The sequence below is a fragment of the Pleurodeles waltl genome, chromosome 1_2 (genome assembly GCF_031143425.1).
Source record: "Pleurodeles waltl isolate 20211129_DDA chromosome 1_2, aPleWal1.hap1.20221129, whole genome shotgun sequence".
Lineage (NCBI taxonomy): Eukaryota > Metazoa > Chordata > Amphibia > Caudata > Salamandridae > Pleurodeles > Pleurodeles waltl.
This window is the reverse complement of record NC_090437.1, coordinates 687258628-687283020: the sequence shown is the minus strand read 5'-3', so window position 1 is coordinate 687283020 and position 24393 is coordinate 687258628.

The window sequence follows — 24393 nt, the reverse complement described above, 5'->3', positions numbered from 1 at the left end:
GGGCTTTCCAGGGGTGTTGTTTTGAGTGTGGGGAGTGCAAAGAAATCTGATACATTCACAGATTTAGAAGTCTGGGAATGCGTCAGATTCCTACGCCACCTCTGAGGTGACGCAACGGGGAGAAATATCTTTATTTCTCCTTGTTTTTTCCTCCTTCTATGTGCGATGCATTGTGCATCACACATAGAAAGAGGAAAATACCTCTCTTGATTGTTTTTGTGCAGGAAGGCATTCCTTCTGGCACAAAAACAATCATCCCCACTATGCAGGCATCTTTGCACCATGGTGCAAGGGTGTATGCGTTGGCGCTAGGCAGCAATTTGTGCACCAGCGCAGGGGAAGAGGACCAAAATCGCAGTATCTTCTGAATACGGTGCATTTCTGCCCTTCCCGGTGGTGTAGGGTGGCTCAGCAAGACACTTGCTGCGCCGCCCTGCACCACAGGGCTTATAAATAAGCCCCCAATAGTGGAGCTGTGAGTTCTCGCTCTAGGATTTGTTTCTGAACTTTAGTACCAAATGGTGCATTTCTACAAATATTAGTACAGAATCATTTGTCATAACTTCATGGAATGGAAAAGGGGGATAATTAATATTTGTAAGCAGATTACTGCTGATACAGTGTGAACAATTTCACTGTTGTGAAGTCTAAAGCCACCAGCTGCAATATTTTGGAAATGAAATCACCAAAGCGCTCTCTACTCATTAAGGGCGGGTTTGTAAAGCTGTAGCATGCAGCATGTAACACAGCACATTTTACACAGACAGAACTGGAAATGCCCAGGTCCTCTTCTCTTGCTAAGAAAAAAGTATATTATCACTGTACCTCCCAGCTATTACCTCAACTGCGCACATGTACCTCAGTCATTTTCTCTACGACCCTTGTCGAAAGGGCCCCACTGGTGAATGATGTCACGATAAGCATCAAAGCTCCAGCAGATATCATCAAACAAAGGAACATTTAGAATGCTTATTGTTGCAGATAGTAATGCATCACTGGGTAAAGATAACAGTTCTTTCTACTCACTGGCTGGCTCTAGCAAGACGTGGAATGTATTTTTAAATCATCAACTTCCATTATGGCGATGGCATTAACTACAGCGCAAACACTCTTCCAAATTAGGTTCTTGTGAGCCAAATGTGTTTGGGGGCTACATAGCTCAAATAACTTTATAACTTTTCGGCGACTAAAGAAGCATTTGTACAAACAGCTACCCTTGGAGGCTGAAACAATGCCAAAGAAAGTACACAAGGACAGCAAATATTTACAATACAAAAGTAAGAACTCTCTCCAAAGTAATCTTCCAGGTATCCTAGCCCCTAGAATATTTGCAACCATACTCGACTGAATCCCCTTTTAGGTCTGGCTTGATAGCTCAGGTTTCGCCCGACCTTATGAACTCAACAAAAGGAGTTTCAGAGTATTAGTGAGAGAGGGGCTTGGGCTCTACCTATATGTTGGTTACCATGAGACAGGATTTCATTGTGCCAAAGTGGTGTGCTTCCACTGAAAAGAGTGTTTATATTGCACTTATTAACTTGAGGCAAAGCTTATACTCGGTACAAGAGGGGCTGAGTTGATTATGGTGGCAAGCCAGTGATCATGGCTATCTGCCTGATAATGTCAAATATTGTGACAAAGACAGTAGGCCTGACATATTTATTGTGTAAAGCGTATTATAACATTCTAATTAAGGGCTGATTATTATTACTCTGAATGAAATCCTACAGTGAAAGATTTTCTCCCATGGGATTTCAGAGATTACTGGAACACCCCTTCCTAATTGCGACTCGCAGTCCTGTTTTGCGAATCGGTAACCAGGTTACCGACTGGCAAAACAGGGATTGGGCATCGCGATGTGCTTTTTGCACGTCGCAAACAGCGAAATTCGCTGTTTGCGACGTGCAAAAAGTTTTGAACATCTGGCCCCAAGTGTCTTAACTGACCAACGTCTGGAGAAACCACTTGAGTTTGAGGATGAACTCTGCTTCCTGGACTGAGTCTGCCAGTGCCACTATAGAACTTTTTAATTACATATCGTTGAACTTCTTTCTTTGCAGAAAAAAAGTAGCTAGTGGAAGATTATGTTTGTGTCTGATTTATACTGCCCCACCATTTTTAACTCACTTGTACGGCCGGATTGGAGTTGGACCCATGTGCAGAAAGAAGCTTCCACAATTACTTCATGACATTGGAGACAAGGCTTGCCTCCCTCGCATGCCTATTTTTTTTTCACCACTTAGCAGGGCTGCCCCAGAAGATCACTGATTTACAAGAGTGCCAATATCAATTTCCAATGTGTTGCCTGCATCAAAGATACAATTTTGTACCTACCAAAGTGCTTGGATTGGAAGTGGTAACTACAGCTACTGCACCAATGAGCGAGTGTTTGTGAGTGATGATTGATGATTTATGTGGTGCTAGAAAGTGCGGGAGTGTGTTCAACTTATAGTACACTTGATTTGAATGAATTGCAATGTTTGCTGTCGGATGGGTGATCTTTTTCCTGAAGGTGATTGTCCTTTACAAACTTACTTTGCGAAAATTAAAAGAGTTCACTCCTTTTTTCTGGTTCTACAGAGACCAGGCCATTCACTTTACTTAAAACACAAATCTGTACAAAATACTGCAATTCTGTTTCTCTACTTATTCTTCAACAGCAATGCAATACAAGTCTATTTCACTTGGTTCGGGACTGGGACAGAAAGACTGTTTGCAATGCATTTTACTGAACTGTGTCACACTCTTACCTTTGTTTCCTTCCACAACAAATTGATAATGATGTGCTGCTCAACACCCTGATGGATATTGTTCTTGTGTTGTGTTTGTCTGTATCACACCTTTCCCAAAATCCCCCTTCCCATCCTTTCATCAAACCCCTAACCCTATTCCCCCAGGCTATGCGATTTTGTGAGGTGTGTCTTAATTTACACCAAATAGATCACGCACTTGGTTAAATGTGACACCAACTCACTGTAGGATCGTCTATTACCTGGGCAATAGCCCACACCATCCCCACTTACCCAACCTGCATAAATAAGAACGTCATTGCTCAACATCAACATCATAACACAGGCCTTTGTTATGTGTAAATAAATGCTTAACCTTGTGGACTATAGAGTACAGACTGAGTACACCTTTCCTGAATTGTGGATTTCATAATACTGGTTTTCATGAAATTCCATGCTCTCCATTGCTCAGAATAATTTATTATTGCTATGTTTTGTCACAATATGTAGTATTCTTTGATGTGTCATGGTGGTAGTAGTCCTCAGTCTTTCTAAAGATACAGTATAAATGTATACATATAACCTACTAACTTTCGGTCTTTCTGTCAAATTATTTACCCGTGATGGATAATCCTTTTGATTAATCCAACAGTTGGAAATCTCCAAGGTGGAAGTGGGCCTTGCTTGTTGTGATGCCTTCCCTGTTAGCGCACTACCATAAAAAAGGCAACCCTCCAGTAAGGTGTTAGAAGACTGACAGAGGGAGCAGCCGCCAGCCATCACTTCATCTATTCAGGTAAGAGAACTATGGGGTGAAGTGAGCTACTTTGGTTAGTACGTAACTAACTTCTACTGCAGATGAGATAAGTAATTTAGTTAGTAGGTAACTAACGTCTACTGCTGATGAGATAAGTAATTGTTTATCTAGGTTTCTGTAGGCAATATAGGGAATGGCAGCATAAGTAGATTAAAAAGACGAGCTGCGCATCAGTGCAAAGTTAAAGTAAAACACAAAAAAAATCTTGAAATCATGAAGTAGATTTGAAAGATTTTCCCTTTACTAACAGACTAAACCCACCCTCTCCACCCACAACAGGGCCACCCCTCTCCACATTTCTTGCCATCCCCAACCAATGCCAAAAATAAATAAGTGTTCAAATGTCCAAAAAGAAAAAAGGCCCTGGCCAAATTCCCACCTTCTCCAACCACAACAAAACTCACTCCCACCAAAAAAAAAAAAAAGTAAAAAGGGCTAGAAGTGGGCATTCTCGATGAGGGTCCGAAGGTGTTGGATCTGGGCCTTGAGGGCGTGACAATCTATGGCCCAAGTGAGCAAGCTCCTGCAGCACTCAAAGATGAGGTAGCTTGTCTGAAAGGGGGTGGTAATGGTGGTACATGTCGAGGATGGGCAGCGCCAAGCTGGCTTTGCCTGGAGGCTGGAAGTGTAGTCAGTTGGCTGGTGGAACTCAGCCTTGAAGCAGGGGCATGTGCCTGGCTCTTCTCGTACACAAGCCTATGGTAATGGGCCCTGGAGGTCTCAGCCTCTGCCGCTGGAGCCAGACCTCTATCTTCTGCCGGGTTGGTGGTGGACCAGAGGGAGTACTTATATCAAAAAAGAAAAATAAATAAAAAAGGCAAATTGTAAAGAATGCCTTGTGCAAACCCTTGTTTTTGTTTAAATTATATAGTGGCATAGTATAAGTACATTGCTGGTCCCCAAGAGCCATTGGAATTTTTGATGTGATTAGGAAATCAACAGGGACATGATTGCACCAACACATCTTACATAAAAGCAATGAATAGCTAAAAGGAGGCAGCATAAGAAAAAAAAACAGTGGGGCGTAGCTAAGCACCAAGGAGGATGGCCGGATAGTTGAGTGGCTCTGTAACAGCAACTTAAAGGCCCGTAAATCGTTCCTATGAATCCGAACCAGAGGCAGGGGAAAGTTTTTGGCTAAAGTCAGGGGTCCCCTGAGGCCTAAAATGAGCGACAACAGAAGGAGGCAAAGGCCCGGGAAGACTGCGCAGCCCGCAGGCTGGATAGAGCAACGGGGAAAAATTGAAAGAGCATATGCAGCCGGGAGCAGAGTCACTGAAGAGCGTGACCCCTCCAATGACGAGAAGTGCCAGGAGATCAAAGTAAGTGCTAGAGGGAGCGGGAACAGGCCAAGACCCCCAGATCCAGGCGGCATCGGAAGAGGAGGAAAAGGCCCAATTCCTCCACTTGGCCTGTGAGACTGCAATGCGCACGGAGGAGCAAGGTGAGCACCAGGGGAACAAACCAAGCAGGCGGGGAGGAGACGTACCCCTAGGGGCCAGAGAAACCACGGCAGCCTGAGACGGACGGGAGCAGAGGCAAGAACAGCTGGAGTATGGAGCGGCCTGGCTCCCCGGGTCAAGCGAAGCAGGTGGAAGACGGGAGCAGCATCAGGGGCACAGACAGAGCGCTGCAGACGGTGGGGGCAAACATGATATACGGCACAAGGGAGAACTGAGAGATAAGTTGGCCAACCGGAAAGCTTCTGGGAGGGAGGGTCGAGGGCCAATGCTACAGAGGTACGATCGCTCTCTGTGAGGATAGGAGAGGCCCACAGGGATCAAGCATGAAGAACCAGCGATGGTAGGGGCAGGAGGGCACCCCTGTTAACTGAGGGGTCTGCAGTGAAGAAGAGATGGCGATCCCCCCAGAAAGTGCCCTGTTAGAGATAACCTGAGGCATTGTGGTGGAAGCTAGACCACTGCGCACAACCGCACTAGGCCAGAGGCATCCGGAGAAGCTGGGACTGGGGACGGCTTGAGAGGGGTAAAACAGTTTAAATGTCCAGGAGGAGACACCCCAAGTGGGACCCAAAATACATTGACCAGCGAAGTGACCCACCGCAGTGGGACCAAGAGAACGCCCCAGGAAGGAGCCTGATACAATGGTGCGCAACCGAGGCCAACAAGCAACGCAGACTAATAACTTGGACAAGTACACACACAGCTGAAATCCGCCAGATCAGAGAGGCACACACCAGACTCTATGGGGGAGGCCCAGGGTGTGGAGACCCCTCGCTGCATGAAAGCATAGATGCCATACAGGTGCGAAGGAACAATATTGAGCCAAAAATTAATGCAGTGACATTAGATGTCAACTTATTGAGCGCAGACCTTCGCAAAGTCACGGACAAGGTAACCACGGCAGAAGGTCATATCAGTGGGCTCCAGGCCATCAGCAAATGACTAGACAAGCAAGTACAAGACCTGACTAAGAAGCAGGCTGAGGTGGAGGCAAAGCTGAAGGATCAGGAGGGTAGGACCCATCACAACAACATTAGGATCACAGGCATTAAGCGCGGAAGGGGCAGAAAGGCACTATACAGAACTGCTCATAGAAGACCTCATCCTGAACAAATTGAGTCCCAACCATCCATCTAACTATTTTACCATTAAAAGAGCTCATAGAGTGCTGACACTACCGCCCCCGGCGGGTGCTCCCCCCGAAAAATAATTACTAGACTATTCAACTTCAGGCATCGAGATGCAATCCTCCAGACAGTCAGATCGAAGGGGGATCTGAAATGGAAAAATGCAATGATCCATTTCTTTCTGGACTTCACCCTTCAGGTCCAGAGGCGGAGACACCATTTTGAGGAGGTCAAACAGGGCCTTCGGGCCAAAGACATAAAACTTATGATGAGATTCCCGGCCAAACAAAAAATAGTGCAAGGTGGCACGTCCTGGCTCTTCCAGTCCCCGGAGGAAACATGGGACTGGTTGGAGGACTGACACAAAATCGAACGGCAGGGGTCTGGGGCCCGAGAGCATCTAGAGAGACTGGGGCCCGGAGACAGACCCCAACGAGTCCGGCCCAGACAAAGAGAGACCAACGAGGCAGTCTGAATGCAAGTGAAAGAAAGAGGGACTGATCCACACCTGGACCAGAGGGAGAATCGGGGGGGGGTTAGACTCGAGCCAAGCAACAGGAAGAGAGTTTGCCTGAGGCAGGAGTCGGGCTATGGCCCGGGAGTTCAGGGGGAAAGTAATGCCAAACCCTACCGCCAAACTAATCATACAGTAACAAACTAGGAGGGTCAGAAGAGAGCTGGAGATGAATGGAGGACCATCTGCTATGGTTTTCCTACCACACCCACTAATTGGTTTGAAAGCTATGGAGGCGACAGGCACTCTGCCAGGTTGTGAAGCAGGTTGTTTGGGTCCCGTGGGGCAGGTAGAAAGGGAGGGAGGGGGGTTTGTTAGGGGGAGTAATGTTCAAATGGGGTAGTCGATGAGTTTAATTGTTCGAAGCATGCATCCAAAAGTTGTGATTGGTGAGATGAGGCTTCTAGAGGAAACACAACCCCATACGCGGGGCCTGACGGTTGGGGAGACCGTGATACAGAGACCAACCCAATCATATACAATGAATAGTAGTTCACTTAAGGGACTAAGGGCCAGATGTAGCAACATTTTGCGAGTCGCAAATGGCCCGAATCGCAATTTGCGGCCCCGTAAAATCGGAAATGGGATACAAAAACCCCATTTCCGAATCGCAAATTGCAACACGAGCCATTACCGACTCGCAAAATTTGCGACCCGCAAATAGGAAGTCGCAGTTTGCGAGTCGCAAACCATATGAAAAAGCCAATCGCAAATTGCGACTAGTCATTTTGCACACCCAATTTACCACTAACTCAGAGCAGGTGGTAACCAGAACCAAAGTATAAAAGGAGACTCAGAAGGCACCTGGGTTACTCAAGATGGCGGAGATATATGTGATAGCAAGGAGGAGGAGAGTCCACACCGCACAGCAGAGGAGGAGCCAGAGACAGGAGAGGATATACAGAACCAGGCAGACACTATTCCAACAAACAGAGGAGGAGATATATGATAAATACAGACTCAGCAGTGCAGCAATATTAGAATTAATAGATCTACTCAATCCGCAGCTGCAACGCCAGACTGTGCGCGGCAGCACCATCCCCACACATGTGCAAGTGCTATGCTCACTGCACCTCTTGGCCTCAGGTAGCTATCAGGGTGTCATTGCTGTGGCAGGTGGGGTATCCCAAAGTGCACTCTCACGGTTCTTCAGATGTTTCTTAGATGCCATACTCACACACATGTCCAGATACATACTGTATACCTACCCAGGAATGAGGCAGAAATCAACAGCACCAAGTTGGAATTCAACAGGATTGCCAACTTCCCTCATGTAATAGGGTGTGTAGACGGGACACATATACAAATATGCCCTCCTGCAAATCTGGAATATCTGTTCCGCAACCAGAAGTGTACACACTCACTGAACATCCAGGTGGTATGTGACGCCCATTATGTTATCACTGACATGGTAGCCAAATTTCCAGGGAGTACACATGACTCTTACATTTTCAGGCACAGTGGGATACACCAACGCCTAGAACGTGGGGAGTTGGAAGACAGATATCTCTTAGGTATTGCTGAATACACCCTGAAGTCATACACACAGGTCACTGTAGAAACCATCCATGCCCTGCTAACATTGTCCATTTATGCCAAACAGGTGACAGTGCATATGCGCTACGACCATGGATACTTACCCCGTACTTAACACCCAGCAATGAGAATGAGAGGCGATACAACAGTGCACATAGGATGACCCGAAATGTCATAGAGAGGACCTTTGGACTGTTAAAGGCAAGATTCTGATGCCTCCACAGAAGTGGAGGTGCGCTCCAGTATGCCCCAATAACAGCATGTAAGATAGTTGGCGCATGCGCTATACTGCACAACATTGCCACCAGACGTGGGCTACATCTCACCCCTGAAGACCCAGATTCGGAGGATGACGAGCAAGAGCTACCACATCGCCATCATGGGGATAGAAGCATTGCAAATCAAGGCAGACAGAGACAGGACCACATTGCAAACCAATACTTTGGAAGGTACGTGCTAACTGTCACCACACACACTAATGTCACACACAAAGAGCCCAGTTGTGAAGTGGAACAAACAAGAACTTTTATTAAGTGAACCTAAGTAATGATGAACTGAACTTTTGGGAAGGGGCTGTAAATGTCCACCTGCAATGAGGACACATTCACCTCATGTGCCTCAAGTGTCCTGCAGTGCATAGGCTCAACTCCTCCACCTGGGACGCCCAGCATGGTTAGTGCTTGGTGTGTCAGCAGATCCCTGACGTGCACTGCCACTCCTCAAGACTCGTGTGTCCGTGGCAGATGCACTGCTGACGGTGGACCCCTCCTCACTATCTTGAGGTGTGTCTGTCGTGCCCCTAGCCACCTGTCTTGCCTCCATCATGTCCACAGCGTGGCTAATCCGACCCAGTCCCCAAGCCACGTCCCCTGCAAAGTGGCCCAAGTCAACCTGCAAACTAACTGTACGGCGTGACAGCCCTATGGTGTTGACTGCCAGGCGGACGATTGATGCAGCCATGCGGTCCAACCGGTGTACGAGTTGCCGCACACGGCGCCTTGCACTCTCTCTCTCTGACACTAGTTCAGTTACGAGTTGACGGATGGAGAGTGCAAGGTCACCGACATTATCGTTCGGGCGTTGGAACTCTGTGTGCACCTGTGTCAGCCCTGTGGTGAAATTACGCTCCATACGTTGCATTGCCCCTGATATTACTCTCATCTGCCTTGTTTGCAGGCACTGACCACTTATGAGGGCTGCCTCTGCGCCGGACATAGAAGAGTCACCTACATCCTCCTGGGACACTGCTGGGACATGGACTCAGCATCTGCAACGCGGTGGAGCTTCAGGGTCCTGCTTCATGACACTGTGGCTGGGACCGGGTGCTGTGTCGATATCCACAATGTCCATTGGTGAAGCTGGAGGGGACTGTGGTTGGGTGGTGCTGGGCCCTGTAGTGGCTGCTTCTGACTCCTGTGCTGCCTGTTGGCTGCTCTCTGCACCCTGGGCGGACTGGCTGGTGGGGATGTCTTGTGGGAGACCTGTGGGACATAGGGAACACACTGTCAGTATCTAACATCTGTTGTATGCCTCCTAATAAACTGTTGCCTATCAGCTGACTACTGAACTACATTGCCCATAATGCACCATTCTGGTGGTTGCAAGTCTTGAATGGAGCTAATTTGGTTGTGCACGCTGCTGTGTACTGGGTGGGTGAGGGTATGGCAGATATGGGTGTACATGCATGTTTCTTGGTACTCACTTGTTGATGTTCCTGGCGCTGACGTGTCCAGCACTCCCATTCCAGCCACTGCCTCAGGCTCAAGGGTCTGTTCCACAAGTTCCTCCATGGGTGTGGGTGGTGGGATGGTGGATGGGCCTCCTCCTGTGCCCCTCATCTCCTGGAGGCGCTCTGCCACCCTCTCCTTGGTCCTGGAGTGCAGGTCATACCATCTCTTTTTTATCTCCTCTATACTCCTGTGGCTCACCCCTAAGGCATTTACCTTCTCCTGGATGTCATTCCAGATCCGCCTTTTTTCAGTCTCTGGCACACTCAGGGCAGCCCTTCCGAACAGCTGGTCATGGCGTTGGCAGCATTCATCTGTCAGCACCTCCAGTTCCTTTTCTCTAAACTTCAGTTTTCTCTTCCTGCCAGAGTCTTCCATTCTTGATGCTGTTCCTCCAGGTGGTTGCTCAGCAGTTTGAAAAGGGTGTGGTCCTCCCTCCTCCCAGGTGTACTTGTAAACTTCCTGGCTGTGATGTCATCAGCAAGAGCCAGGAAGTGTTTTCCAGACTGATCTGCTGCACCTGCATGCAATTTGCGGCACAGTCGCAATTTGCGACACCCACTCGCAATTTGCGTGTCCGCTTTTAGCGCTCGCTTTTTCTTGTTGGATACCAGTTTGCGAGTCGGAAATTGCGAGTCGCAACGACTCACAATTTCCGACTCGCTATTTTTTAGCTACCTACATCTGGCCCTAAGTATCTTGTTCTGGAACGTAAATAGGTTGGGGAGTAAAATCAAGAGGACGATAGTCCTACAGTACCCCAGGCGAATGGCACCAGACGTAGTCCTACTGCAGGAAACCCACCCAATTACAAAGCCCTAAACAGATTCAGACACACTTTGGAGGCACATGCAGGATACTCCTAGGGTGGGGATTCTGCTTAGGAGGATGCTACCATTCACACTAGCATACTCCTGGGCGGATCCTATGGGCTGAATTGCAGCGATCACGGGACAGTGGGAAGGGCACAAGCTAAATATATGTTAAGTGTATATCCCACCACACCAGCACAGGGCGACACTGCCGGAAGTTGGGACCTTGTCACTGGAGTTGCCGGCTGGGATTCTCATCATGGGGGAGGCATGAAAGCGGTGTCAGACACAAAGGCAGACAGACGGACTAGATCCCCCACAATTGGCGAGGGAGGACCACTGAGATTGTTTGTAGAGGTGGCGGGGCTGGTAGGCACTACACACGCACGAGAATGCATATACATCTTACTCCATCCCACATGGGAGTTTTTCCTGGATAGAGCACATATAGACTCACAGTTTACACATACTTCATTTTGGGAAGGCCCAAAATGGGGTGTGAGGGATCTCTGATCACTCGCCAGTGATGATAACACTAAAGGGACCGGAACAAAACTATGTCACCGTACCCAGAATAGATAAATGGTACTTGAAAGACCCAGTCATTGGAGAAGGACTACGGGAAGGGACAGACCTCTACTTCAAAGAAAATTTGGGGTCAGTGTCCTCCAGCTGTGTATTATGGGAGGCCTTTAAGGCAGTCTTCCATGCACAGGCTCAGGCACTGATAGGGGGTAAGAAAAAGGACAAAAGGTTACAAATAGAAGCACTGGAGAAGGAAGTAGGAGCGCTAGAGGCTCAGCTGCCTGGGAATCAGTCAGAAGAGCTCTGCTGGCAATTACCAGCGAAGAAAGCAAACCCACGCGATCTGGCCAGGAAATATGACCAGACAATCAAGAGAAGGCTATATGATATCGGAGATGAAGCAAGCAAACTGCTAGTATTGTCAGAGAAAAGAGACCAGTAGGCTTGGCTTTTTTATTGTGAATACCATGTGTTAAGGGCAAAATGCTTTTCAGGGTGGGTTGTTATTGCACTCTGCTAATGTTTTGTTCATAATGGTTACCAGCTTACATGCATTTAAATATGCTTGAGTTTGTAATAGTATCAATCCAATGGTGAAAGTTACGCACCTTGTTGCTTCATTGGAAAAAGTTATGTCTGATTCAGTGAGTTTGATTTGTTTATTAGAAACCATTATGACAAAGCCAGTAGGCTTGACTTATTTCTTGTGAGTAACGTGTTAAGAGCAATAGGCTGTTCACGGTGGATTGTTATTGCATTATGCTAAGGTTTAGATGCAGGTATTTTGTTATCTGGAATTCCACAGATCTCCATTTTATGCCAGGATCTTGGTGTTGATGAGATACAATATGCACACTACGATAATCCTTCTAAGCTGCTTTAGCAGGGATTTTACATTGTTTTGACTACTGTATTTTGTATATATAATTTAGTTACGGCATACCTGATGGTTGTTGTAGGAAACTGGGCTACTGGTTGAGAGGGTTGAACATTACTCAGGCAGCATCCACAATTCTTGTCAGGGTGAAACACAAGCAAAACTACTTGTCTGGGGTCACAAAAAATAGTGTCAAACTCTTTGTGTATGTGCTCAAGCTGAGCCTTTGTGAGTGTGGTAGTTGAGAACTTCTCATGCCTCATTAAGTTAGAGATGGGCAATACTGCCAACACCTATTCTTCTTTGTTTCGATGTCTGGGAGCAACACACGAAGACCCACTGCCTACATCTAATCATGAGACCCAGGATACAGGCTGCAGGCACCAATATCGTTAGGACCAGAACATGCTAGCCTTCAAATAGCAGCATTTTCAGAATTGTGATTTAAAATCCAAATTTACCTTAAAGAAGGTTTTAAATTACAAGTCTTTAGAGACCAAATTTAACATTCTTACCTGCTCCCAATTGAATGTTGTCACTTATTAAATGTAATAAGGTAATCCAGTGTTATCCTATAGAGGAGTTAGGCCTTGCAGTAGTGATACGTGAATTTAATCGTTTTTCACTACCAGGATATGTAAAACTTAAAAGTACATGTTCAACTTTTTTAATAAACTGCACCCTGACCTATGAACTGTCTAGGGCCAACCCTATGGATGACTTATATATAATTAAAAGGACAATTTAGGTCTGGCAAATGGTTTATTTTGCCAGGTTTAAATGGCAGTTTAAAACTGCACACACAGGCTGCAGTGGCAGTCCTGAAACATGTCTAAAGGGCTACTTAAGTGGGTGGCACAATAAGTGCTGCAGGTCCACTGGTAGCATTTAATTTACACGCCTTCGGTACATGTAGTATCATTTTACTAGGGACTTAAAAGTAAATTAAATTGGCCAATTGGTTGTAAGCCAATTTTATCATGTTTAAAGGCGCGAGCACAAGCACTTTCGCACTAGTTAGCAGTGGTAAAGTGTGCAGAGTCCTAGAGCTAACACACATTAATTCAGCAAAAACAGGAGGAGTAAGACAAAAAGTACGGAGTAAGGTGACCCTAAGGGTAACACTTCTAACACTTGCCTTGTGAGAAAGCTTATGCCCAACACAGCAGTAACCTTTTCAAAGAGTATGATAATATTTTAGTTCACTTAAATGAGAATGTAAAGTAAGATTTGAAACAGTAATTAGTCATTTATTAGGCATGATTTGCGGAATGATTAGCAGCAGTGTTTTATATTTTGGAAGTTGACGCTGTCTTTTTGTTAGCTCTTGGTGTTTTAAAATTGTGAATACTTTTATGTACTCTGACGGCTGCAGCACAGGTTATGATAGAACTAGAGCTATGTAGTTTTAACACATGAAACTACCGGAGTGGTAAGCACAGGGAAAGTGGGATGATGTTTTTTCACATCTGCAACCAATGCATGCAGATCGGGTGCTGTGCGTGCTCCAGGAGACACCACTAGCGACAGCCAGTGAGATGCAGGGAGAAAGAGGCTACAGAGACAAAGGTTGATGGATACTACTTAGAAGCAGTAGTGCAGAAACATCCTAAAACTAGGACAGATGCTTATGCTCCTGTGCTATGCATCACAGGAAGAGGAGGTTGGGGTGTGACCCAGACATGTGGCCACACAAAAGGCAGATCTTTCATGAAACCACAGGTGCATAGATGGCTCACCTAGTTCACAGTAGGTGCAAGTTATCAATTGACCTCAGAGGTGTGATACCGAAATTCATTGGCTGTCGTTCGTCCATCACTTTGGGAATGAAGTGATGACTGTAGGACTTTTAATGGCTTCATTTGTGAAGGAGCTAGTGTTGGTAATGTGCAGTGTGTGTAGAGTTTCCTCTTTATGGATTTGGCTATCTAGTACACAGAGCTACTGAGGCTACATAGATGGTACATTTGAATGCCATTCTTTGGGTAGTCTTGGCCATCAGATACAACATGTTGTTACTCTTTGCTACTTCCGTTAGTGGTCTCTGTAATGAAATGAGGTGGTTAGGTATACTTATGACCCAATAAACATAGGAACTTTAGAGCAGATTTACCTCATATGGAATCCTTACTATAGCTTCATAAAACTTCGTTGTCACATATGATCACATGGTGGACACTGTGACACATCCTGAAGTTGCTGGCTAACTTTCCAACTCACAAACCACTGTAGTCTTGCCAGTAACATGCTCAAAGATCCACACTGCAGGCCGATATTCAGCTATATGTGGTCATGACTCAACATTTTCCCATGCCTCCTACACTTTCAAAGCTGTACATGTGGATTCAATCTATGATCTATTCCTCCCAGGGTATTAAAACCAGCTGTATCGGTGGTCCTCTTCCAGCTTTTGTAGGCTTTTGATGGTGGCCTGCAAACTTATATACACACCCTTTACAAAGTGTGCTACTACTTTCACAGAGCATAAATAATGCAGGTGCTCAATTCCATGTATTCTGCCTAAAGCATTAACTATTAATTGCTTCGGTGGTGTTTGGTAGGTTTTTGTTGAACAGCTTGTCAAATAGATTTTTTTTGTAAAATAAACACTTCTATGAACATGACATCATTAGCATTAGTTGTGTTCTGCTCATGGGCTTCTTTGAGCTTTCCAGGTCTTGGACAAAGGACAGCACCTTCACATCTTCATAGTTTCTGATGCAGGCATTCATTTTATTGTTGCCTCTCTGTGACCACGCTTCATGTGTTGTTACTAATAGCACTAGTTGCACAGATGTCCTGTGTTGTTACTGATAGGACTAGTTGCCCTGATGTAACTTGCTTTGCATCGACAGTGCGATATTTTTAATGGTATTTCCACTTCTGGAGCGTTTCCAGCAAGGTTTTGGCAACCTTAAACTTTTCCACAACTTCAGTGAAAATGCTTGTTTTCTGATGTTCATTCAGGGTTTCTTCTCATGTTCCTTTTAGGCTTGTTCGGAGATTATTTTACAGATATTTATTGTTGTACCTCTAGGGTTGTGTAGGTGAGTCTTAATACATTCATTCTTCACATGTAAGTGAAAAGTGTGATTCATTTGTTTTCTGTCTTCTTTTGGTTTTGCTGGTGTGCTTGAATGTTTACTTGCTTGATTCTGAGGGCATCCCATTGCCATTTTGAGTTACAATAGGGACTAGCTTTAGGGACGTTTGTGACGATAAAAAGCATTTTGTTATGTACAGACCCTTTTTTGCGATTCGGTAATCTATTTACTGAATCGTAAAAAGAGGTTGCGAGTCGCAATTAGGAAGGGGCATTACTTCCTAATTGCGAGTCGCAGTCCAATGCATCATTGTTTAGTGACCTCGAATGCGGTCACAAAACAATCGCAGTAAGCACCAGTTTCAAATTGGTGGTAACCCATTTGCAAAAGGGAAGGGGTCCCCATGGGACCCCTTCCCCTCTGTGACTGCATACAAAAACATTTTTTCAGAGCAGGCAGTGCTCCCACAGACCACTGGCTGCTCTGAAAAAATGAAAAGAAAACTTTCCTTTAAGGAAAACGGGCTGCATAATTTTTTTTTAAAAAATAGGGGGCGTGGCCAACCAACATGGCCGTCCGGACGTGATTTCCGGAGGTTCCACTCAAACCCCTCACAGACACGCAGAAAGCAGTGTCTAAATGTGAGCCAAATATTTTCTGTGCCCCGGGGAGGGTATGCAGAGTGCAGGAGATCGAGGGGTGCCATGGTTTGTGGGCCATGCCGGAGCGCTGACCGCCTGAGGCCCTGCAGCAGAGTAACGGGCCGGCGTGGAAGCCGGGGCGGCCTGTTGATCACGGCCAGGCTGCGCTTCGTAGACAACAGTAGCAGGTACGGAGCGGGGGCACGGTGGCCTCCTTCTATGACTGGCGGCGGCCGCGGGGCTCCTCTCGCAAGAGTGGCAATCTGGATGGGAGGGAGTAGCGCGGCCATGCTTTGAACGGGGCAGGGCCCAGCCTCTCTCGGACGACGGGTGGCGGCCAGGGGACCACCGAGGGAATGACGGAGGGGGCCTTTCTCCCTCCCCGTTGATGAATGGTGAGAGGCGAGGGTGAGTTTCCAGAAGAAATAGAACGGGACTCACCGGTGAAACCGCCTGACTTCAAGATGGCGCCCATCGGCGAGGCACAGGGGAGCACCACAAGAGGCTCCGCAGGCGTCCAGGATCACAGTGCAGCATAGCTCACCCCCCTCAACCGAAACGGAGACATAACAAGCCGCCCTGCTCGGCGTGGTGAACACAAGCAACCGGAACAGCAGACTCAGCAGCAGGGGCGCCTCGACTGGAGGAGGAGTGGGGAGCAAGAAGGCGGTGATGCCCTAGGGAGGCGCCTATGCCTTGACGGAAGCCACAAGCTAATAGGGTCTCCAATTACTTTGCACCCGCCAGAGCAGGTGGATCTACCTCACCACAGACAGGTGAAATAGCGCTAACGAAGGAAGACCTCCTAACATCCCTCTGTGCTTTCAAAACGGAGCTGCGTGAAGAACTCACGGCCGACATAAAGGCCACATTTGATGCTTTCAAAACTGACATCAACACCCCGTTGTCCTCTCTTCAAGCTGATATGGATTCAGTGGGGACCTGCACACTGGATCTAGAAGCAAAGGTTCAAGAGATGAAACAGCAATTGGATCCTATGGAGGGAGAGGTCATGACGCAACTCCAATGATCACTTCTCAAATGCGAAGGCTTGGAAAACTGCTTCCGTAGAGACAGCATTAGAGTGAGGGGAATGGAGGAAGGCAGCGAAGGTGTGGATCTGGAGGCCTTTGTGGTTGGTCTCTTTTCCACCATCCTGGCAATGACCATCCAGGGGTCCAATAGAAGCGGGTGCCACTCCGCAAGTGAGGGGAGGAGGCCTATAGATATCCTTGTGAAACTGAGTTCATTCAAAGTAAAGGAACTAATTCTCCAACAGGTGAGAAAGCAGGACTCCGTGTCCTTCCAGGTTGCAAAGTGTTCATTATTCCAGGACATTGCTCCAGCAAAGCTAACCCGAAGGCTGCAATTACCACCAGTCACGGACGCACTGCAAAAGAAAAATGTTAGGTATAGATGGACATTTCCTTTTGGATTGGCTTTTGAACTCAACATAAAGTCACATCATTTCATGGACTTCGAAGAGGCAGCAGTCTCACTGGGCTTAAGGCAGAGCGGCTCAGCAGAGTCAGCCAAGACACCAGGCGAAACACAGCGACAGGGGGAGCCTTCTACCTCCACAGATCAGTGGAAGCAACCGAAGAGGGGAAAATAGATTCCCACAAAATAAAGCATCCCACTAGGAACGAGATCAGGATCTGCTATGGGCTAAGCGAGAGGCCCGATCATGGGACACACGAGAACTCTTATTGGGAATGGGGGGGTAGAGATCCCCAATGAAGGGGACCAAGAAATCTCAATTGGAGACGTGAAAGAATGCAAGGTGAATGGTCAGGGTATTCTCCTTTTCTCTGCACGGGCACAGAGGATTGGAGATCCTCACAATTCTCGCTTTTATGGCTTCAATAAGTTGTCTCTGTGGGGGACGAGAGTGGATGGGTGTTCATTCCCCTCCATGAAGATCACAGGGAGGTTTGGGAACCAGCAATAACATTTCTACATGTTTATATTTGTTCTGATGTTCTTCTATGTTCTTTATTATTATTTTGTGTCCTTACTTGGCGTGAATAGGCTTACTAGGGGGTGCACGATATCTCCGGAGTTCTGTAGAGGGAGGCGAGGGTTGGAGGAGCCCAGGGAGCAACCAAGGAAAGGGGCTGACCCAAATAAGGCAACACCTATTAAACCAGCAGGATGCTAGAACTCCTATCATGGAATGTCAAGGGGCTGAACTCCCCTAACAAGAGGTCGCAGTTGGGGAAGTTCTTTGATGATCATCATTTTGACATTGTTGCCCTGCAAGAAACATATCTCAAGAAGAGGGAGGGACATTGACTACCCCACAAACACTACCCGCAGGTATACTCTGCCTCAGCGACAACAAAACATTGTGGGGTTGCCCTGGTGTTTCACAGATCCATCCACTTACAGGTTCTAGGTACGAAACAGGATAAAGAGGGCAGATTTTTAATGGCCAAGGGCAATCTCAGAAGGAGGACATGTACGGCGGCCACTCTATATGCTCCCAACAGTGGACAAATGCAGGTCCTCTTGGGTTTTCTGGATAAGTTGGAGGGCTTCACCAAGGGGGATATTCTTTTACTGGGCGATTTCAATCTGATATGGGACAACACCCAAGATACAACCCATCCCCAGAGATCGCAAACAAGTTCCTTTGCAATACTGTTAAAACGGCCCTCAACAGGTTGGGTCTTTTCGACATGTGGCGTACGCTCCATCCCACGGTGAGGGACTATACTTTCTTCTCCCACTCACATAGATCCTATTCAAGGATAGACTATATATTCATAAGTCAACCCCTTTGACAAGCACTTAGAATGACAAATATCCACCCAATTATCAGATCTGATCATGCTCAGGACGAGATTGATCTTGACTGGCCCACCTCGCGCTCTAAATTTCATAGATGGTACTTCCAAAATGTTCTAACTTGCGACCCAACGCTCTGGAATGAATTGTGGATGGCTATTAGAGACTTTTTTGAGAATAATATTGCTTCGGACACCTCCCCCACACTAATTGGGATGCATTCAAGACAGTCACAAGGGGTAAATGCATTTCATTAGCAACTTCCCTACACCATTTAAAGGCCAACGAAAGACAGACTCTAGAAAACGAACTGATGGTTACAGAACAGGCCCACAAACATTCCCCTAAGTGACCTCCATCAAAGGAAAACTGCAATCCATATACACGAATAGAGCAGAAATCGCAATGCTAAGACTCAAGAAAACTCATTCTGAAAAGGGGAATAAAATAGGCACACTTCTGGCAAGACAAGTGTGCACCAAACAAGCTAGGGACTACATAGCTCAAATACATGACGAGTCAGGGGAACATTATTCAGACGAGGGAAAAGCTTGAGCCTTTAGAGATTTCTATACCCGACTATACAAGTCAGACAGGACAGACACCCTAACACAAGACACATACCTCCAACAATCAAACCTTCCGCAGGTATCCCAAGATACCAATAACACCTTGATGGCTCCCTTTACAACAGACGAAGTGCAGATGGCCATTGACTCTCTCCCTCTACACAAAGCACCGGGTCCAGACGGGTTTAATGCCCATTTCTACAAAACCTTCAGTGCGGAGCTAACACAGCACCTCACTGATTTGTTCAATCACGTTAGAACGGGGCATACATTGTCCACCACCATGGGAGAAGCCATAATCACACTTATCCCCAAGGCTGGGAAGGAACCTCAGTTCTGTGCCTCCTACAGCCCTATTGCCCTACTAAATCTAGACGCAAAATTATACTCTAAAATCCTGGCCAAGAGGCTTGAGGAGGTGCTACCGGATTTCATACACCCTGACCAATCAGGTTTCAGTAAAGGCCCCCAAATGCACGATAACCTAAGACGAGTAATTCATCTGTTGGAAAAAGTGACAAAGAAACAGATACCGGCAATGCTACTGGAGCTAGATGCCAAGAAGGCTTTTGATCGGGTGGAGTGGTCCTTCTTGGTGGCTACTCTGAGGCGGTTTGGGTTCAGTGACCAGTTCATAGCAACGGTGATGAACAATTACTCCTGCCCCCGATCACGGATATTGGTAAACGGGGTGGCGTCTGACTTTTTTGACCTGACACGGGGAACAAGGCAGGTTTGTCCTCTCTCCCCACTGCTGTTTGCACTCAGTGTGGAACCCCTAGCAGCGAGAATAAGGGCACATCTAAGATTCCAGGGAATCCGGTTTGGCACCGACCAGCATAAAATGTAATTGTTTGCGGACGACATTTCACTTTTTGTTACTGTTCCCCGAACTACCCTACCGACAATCCAGGAGGAGCTCGCTCTTTATGAGAAAGTAGTGGGCTTTAAGGTGAATAAGGGGAAATCATATCTGCTTAATTTGACAACTCCCACATCTGAGATGGGCGAGATAGCATCCGAAACATAATTTGTTTGGGCCAAAAAGGAGATCACTTACTTAGGCATCAAACTTACCCCCAAGGTTGCTGACTTGTTTAAAGCCAACTCCCCACCCCTCCTGAAAAACATGCGAACGTACTTTAAAAGATGGTCGTTTCTCTGGCTTACTTGGCTGGGATGTATCAATACCATTAAGATGACGGTACTCCTCAGTTTTTTATATCTGTTCCAAAGCCTGCCTATAGATATCCCCAAAGACCTTTTTATAGAGGCCCGTACAATGATCACCCAATTCAAATGGCAAGGAAACAGGGCCAGACTTTCTAATAAACTGCTTACATGCTCCAGAGAGAAAGGAGGCTTGGCACTACCAGATCTTCTTGTCTAGTGGTCACTCCGCGAATCGGGCAAATTGTGGCTGCACGTGGACAGGGCAGTGACGGGATGGACAACATGGGACATAATGTGGAAACCTAGAATGGAGCGACCGAAGAACGCTTACCTCAGTACCCCTACAGCCACCACACGTAAAGTACAGGACACAGCAACAAGATCCTATGAGGTAACAACTTTTCCCTCACCACACACACTCATCCATTATAACGTGGCCTTCCTCCCGGGAGTGACACCAGGACCATTTGATAGATGGAGGGAGGGAGGGTGTCTGCGGATCGCGGATATGTATCATGGGTAAAATATACCCATGTTTGAAAACTGCTGCAGAGACGTTTGGTTGCCCCAATCTGAACACTTCCATTAAACTCAATTGAAACACTGGGTCACATAGCCTCACATGCGACTTGCGGCCACCAGGTATATTCTACTGATTGAAAAATGTGTCCAACAAGGAGGGATAGCGAAGGGTAGCATCTCCACATTGTATAAACTACTGACTTCGGCACAGCACACTTTCATCCCTTGACATGTTACTTTTTGGGAGCAGGTATTGGGTTCCACAATAGAGGATGGTCACTGGAGCCTAATATGACATGATATAACTAAATATAATCGTTCTATGGGGGCTAGAGAAGCACACTACAAACTACTTTACAATTGGTACCTCTACCCAGAAGAACTGTAAAAAAATTATCCCCACGTTTCCAATAGATGTTGGCGGGGCTGTGGTATGCTGGGGCATTTCCGACATATCTGGTGGGATTGCCCAGCTATTCGCCCCTACTGGGAGGAAATCTTGACACAATTAAAAGAGATTCGGGGTTACCCCATCCCAACATCTCCAGCACACATTTTGCTAGGTATACGTGCTCCAGACCTGAAATGCAAAACTCTGGGAGACCGCTCCATTATGTGGTTAGCTCTGGAAGCTGCAAAGACGGCTTTAGCGTCATACTGGAAAGAAACAGATCCCCCCCCCATAGCACTGTGGTACACTAGATTATGGCACAGCCTCTCCATGGAGCGCTTAATAGATAAATTGGCTGAATCGAGAAGAAGCTTTGACTATATATAGAACCCCCTGGTGCGGTTAATCTCCAGAGGCCTGCCTCTTACAGCCTGTAGCCCACGTCTCAGGGCTCTGCATCTCTGTCATATGTAGGGGGAAGTGACCTTGTGGGGGATGGGCACGGTGGGACAAGATGCACCTGAGGAAAGCAGAGCGACTCAATGGGTGGAACATCCCGGGGTTCATTGACCACGCTGAGTGAGATAGCACACATAGTTTTGTTATTATGTTTTGTTTTTCTTGTTTATATTAGTTACTTGGCACTTGAGCTCTCATGCTATTATATGGTTTGATCATGCGAAATATACAGACCGCTTCTCGATAAGATGTCATTGTAAGTCGTGTCCAGCGGTTGATATGATTGGATGCAACACACAGTGAGATATGTCATCCCATATGTTCTTTTGAAATGCATACCACAAAAAAAACAATAAAGAAAGTTTAACAAAAAAAATATACTGCTTTATTTAAAAGCAGTCACAGACATGGTGGTCTGCTGACCCCAGCAGGCCACCATCCGTGTGAGTGCCGCCATTCCCAATGGGGTCGCAAATTGCGACCTACCTCATGAATATTCATGAGGTAGGTCATTTGCGACCCCATTGTGAATCGCAAATATTTTGAAGTACACTGTTGTACATACAGGTTTGTGACTAGCAAATGAGTCACAAATTGTGAGTCGCAAAACTCAGGGTGGTACATCTGGCCGTTAGGGCCAGATGTATGTAGCTTTTTTCTTATCACAAACGACCCAATTTGCAGAATCGGCCCGTTTGCGACAAGAAAAAAACATTTTGGTATGCACACACCCTATTTTGCAATTTGGTAATCTATGTACCGAATCGCAAAATAGGTTTGCGAGTCGCAATTAGGAAGGGGTGTTCCCTTCCTAATTGCGAGTCACAGTGCGATGTAGGATTGTTTTGTGACCGTGAATGCGGTCACAACACAATCGAGCTAGCACCAATTTCAAATTGGTGCTAACCCATTTGCAAACGGGAAGGGGTCCCCGGGGGACCACTTCCTCTTTGTGAATGGTAGCGTAAATATTTTTTCAGAGCAGGCAGTGGTCCCAGTGACCACTGCCTGCTCTGAAAAAATGAAAAGAAAACTTAGCATTTTTGTTTTTGAAATGCATCCTGTTTCCCTTTAAGGAAAATGGGCTGCATTTAAAAAAAAAAAAAACTGCTTTATTTAAAAGCAGTCACAGACATGGTGGTCTGCTGTCCCCAGAAGACCACCATCCTTGTGAGTGCAGCCGTTCCTAATGGGGTCGCAAATTGCTACCTCCCTCATTAATATTAATGAGGTAGGTCATTTGCGACCCCATTGGGAATCGCAAACAGTGTGAGTTGTACCTATGGTTTTGCGACTCGCAATTTGCGATTCGCAAATGAGTCACAAATTGCGACTTGCAAAACTCTGGGTCGTATATTTGGCCCTTAGTAAGGCAATATCCTATCACTAAGAAAACCTTCCTCGACCTGTGGTAGCAATGGCGGAAACAGCTGCTTTTTTCCTTCCCCACAGTAAACAGCACTGAACATCATCAAAGGAAAAAAACAACTGAAAAGAACACACTATCATTCTCAAACTAATTTAGAAATGCAAGAACAATTTAACAAGCAAAAGAACAGAAGAACGGTAAAAAATGTATTAAAAAAAACGGAGGTATGAGTTTTCGAAGTTTTAATGTAAAAATCATCAAGAAACACAAAGTGCTACTTTGAATCAATGTTCACGGTTGTCAGGGAACTAGGTGCAATTTCAGGCCATCTTCAATGGAAGTAAAGTTAGACAAGTCTTGCCAGTTGCACCAGTCATTTTTTTACATGGGACTTGGTCTTTTTTCTGCAGGTCTAACTCATTCAGTGGGGCATAGCAGAATGCTGAAGTTGGAGAAGGTATCTTCAAGTTGAATACGTCATGTCCAGGCTGCCGCTGGACTCTTTAGTTTTCGAACCAAAACCTACAACCAGGGCAAATCTTAATTTGGAAGCCATCGAGGTTGCTTTGGAGTGACGTTCTAACCTTGTTTCAGTTCCAAGTCCCACATTTGTATGTACTCACTTTTTTTGTTTTCAGAAATCTCAAATGGGGTTAAGAAAAATGGTGTAGTCATTGAGAGCTTAACATAGTCTGATACTTCTTTTTCAGTTGTCTCACTGTTGTCCCAAATTTTATGTGATGAAGCAAGTTACCCCACACTTCAGGGCAACCATTGCTATATGAATAATCTGCCCTAGAGACAGCAATGGACACTTCACTGTAGTCACGCTGGCTTTTGTGTTTCTTTCAATGCTCAACTTTGGTTACATTGATGGATGGCCAAAGCCTGCACTTCTTGGTATTGAGGTAGCATGTATGCCACAGATCCATCTTCCCTCTCACCATTGAGTGGCTCTTGGTGTAGGATGAGTTATCTCTCTATCCAAATACAAAGACCACAGGATCAACGGTGTAATGCAGAATCACGAAAATTCCTCTGGTTACGCTAGTATAATTAAAATTATTTGCAGGCCTAGTCAATACCTCATTAAGCTTTTGTGCTGATGAATAACTTCTCTAAGTTGACTGAAAGATTTTCTAACAGACATGAAGACTAGGTTCAACTGATTTTATTTCAGAAAAAAATAAATGCAGTAGAATACTGATAATCAAAAAAGTACAGTTGACCTAAAATAAGGTGTCTTTTTAAGCAATACTCAAAATACACATAGGAGAGTAGCCGTATTTCATGCTGACACAAAGGTTT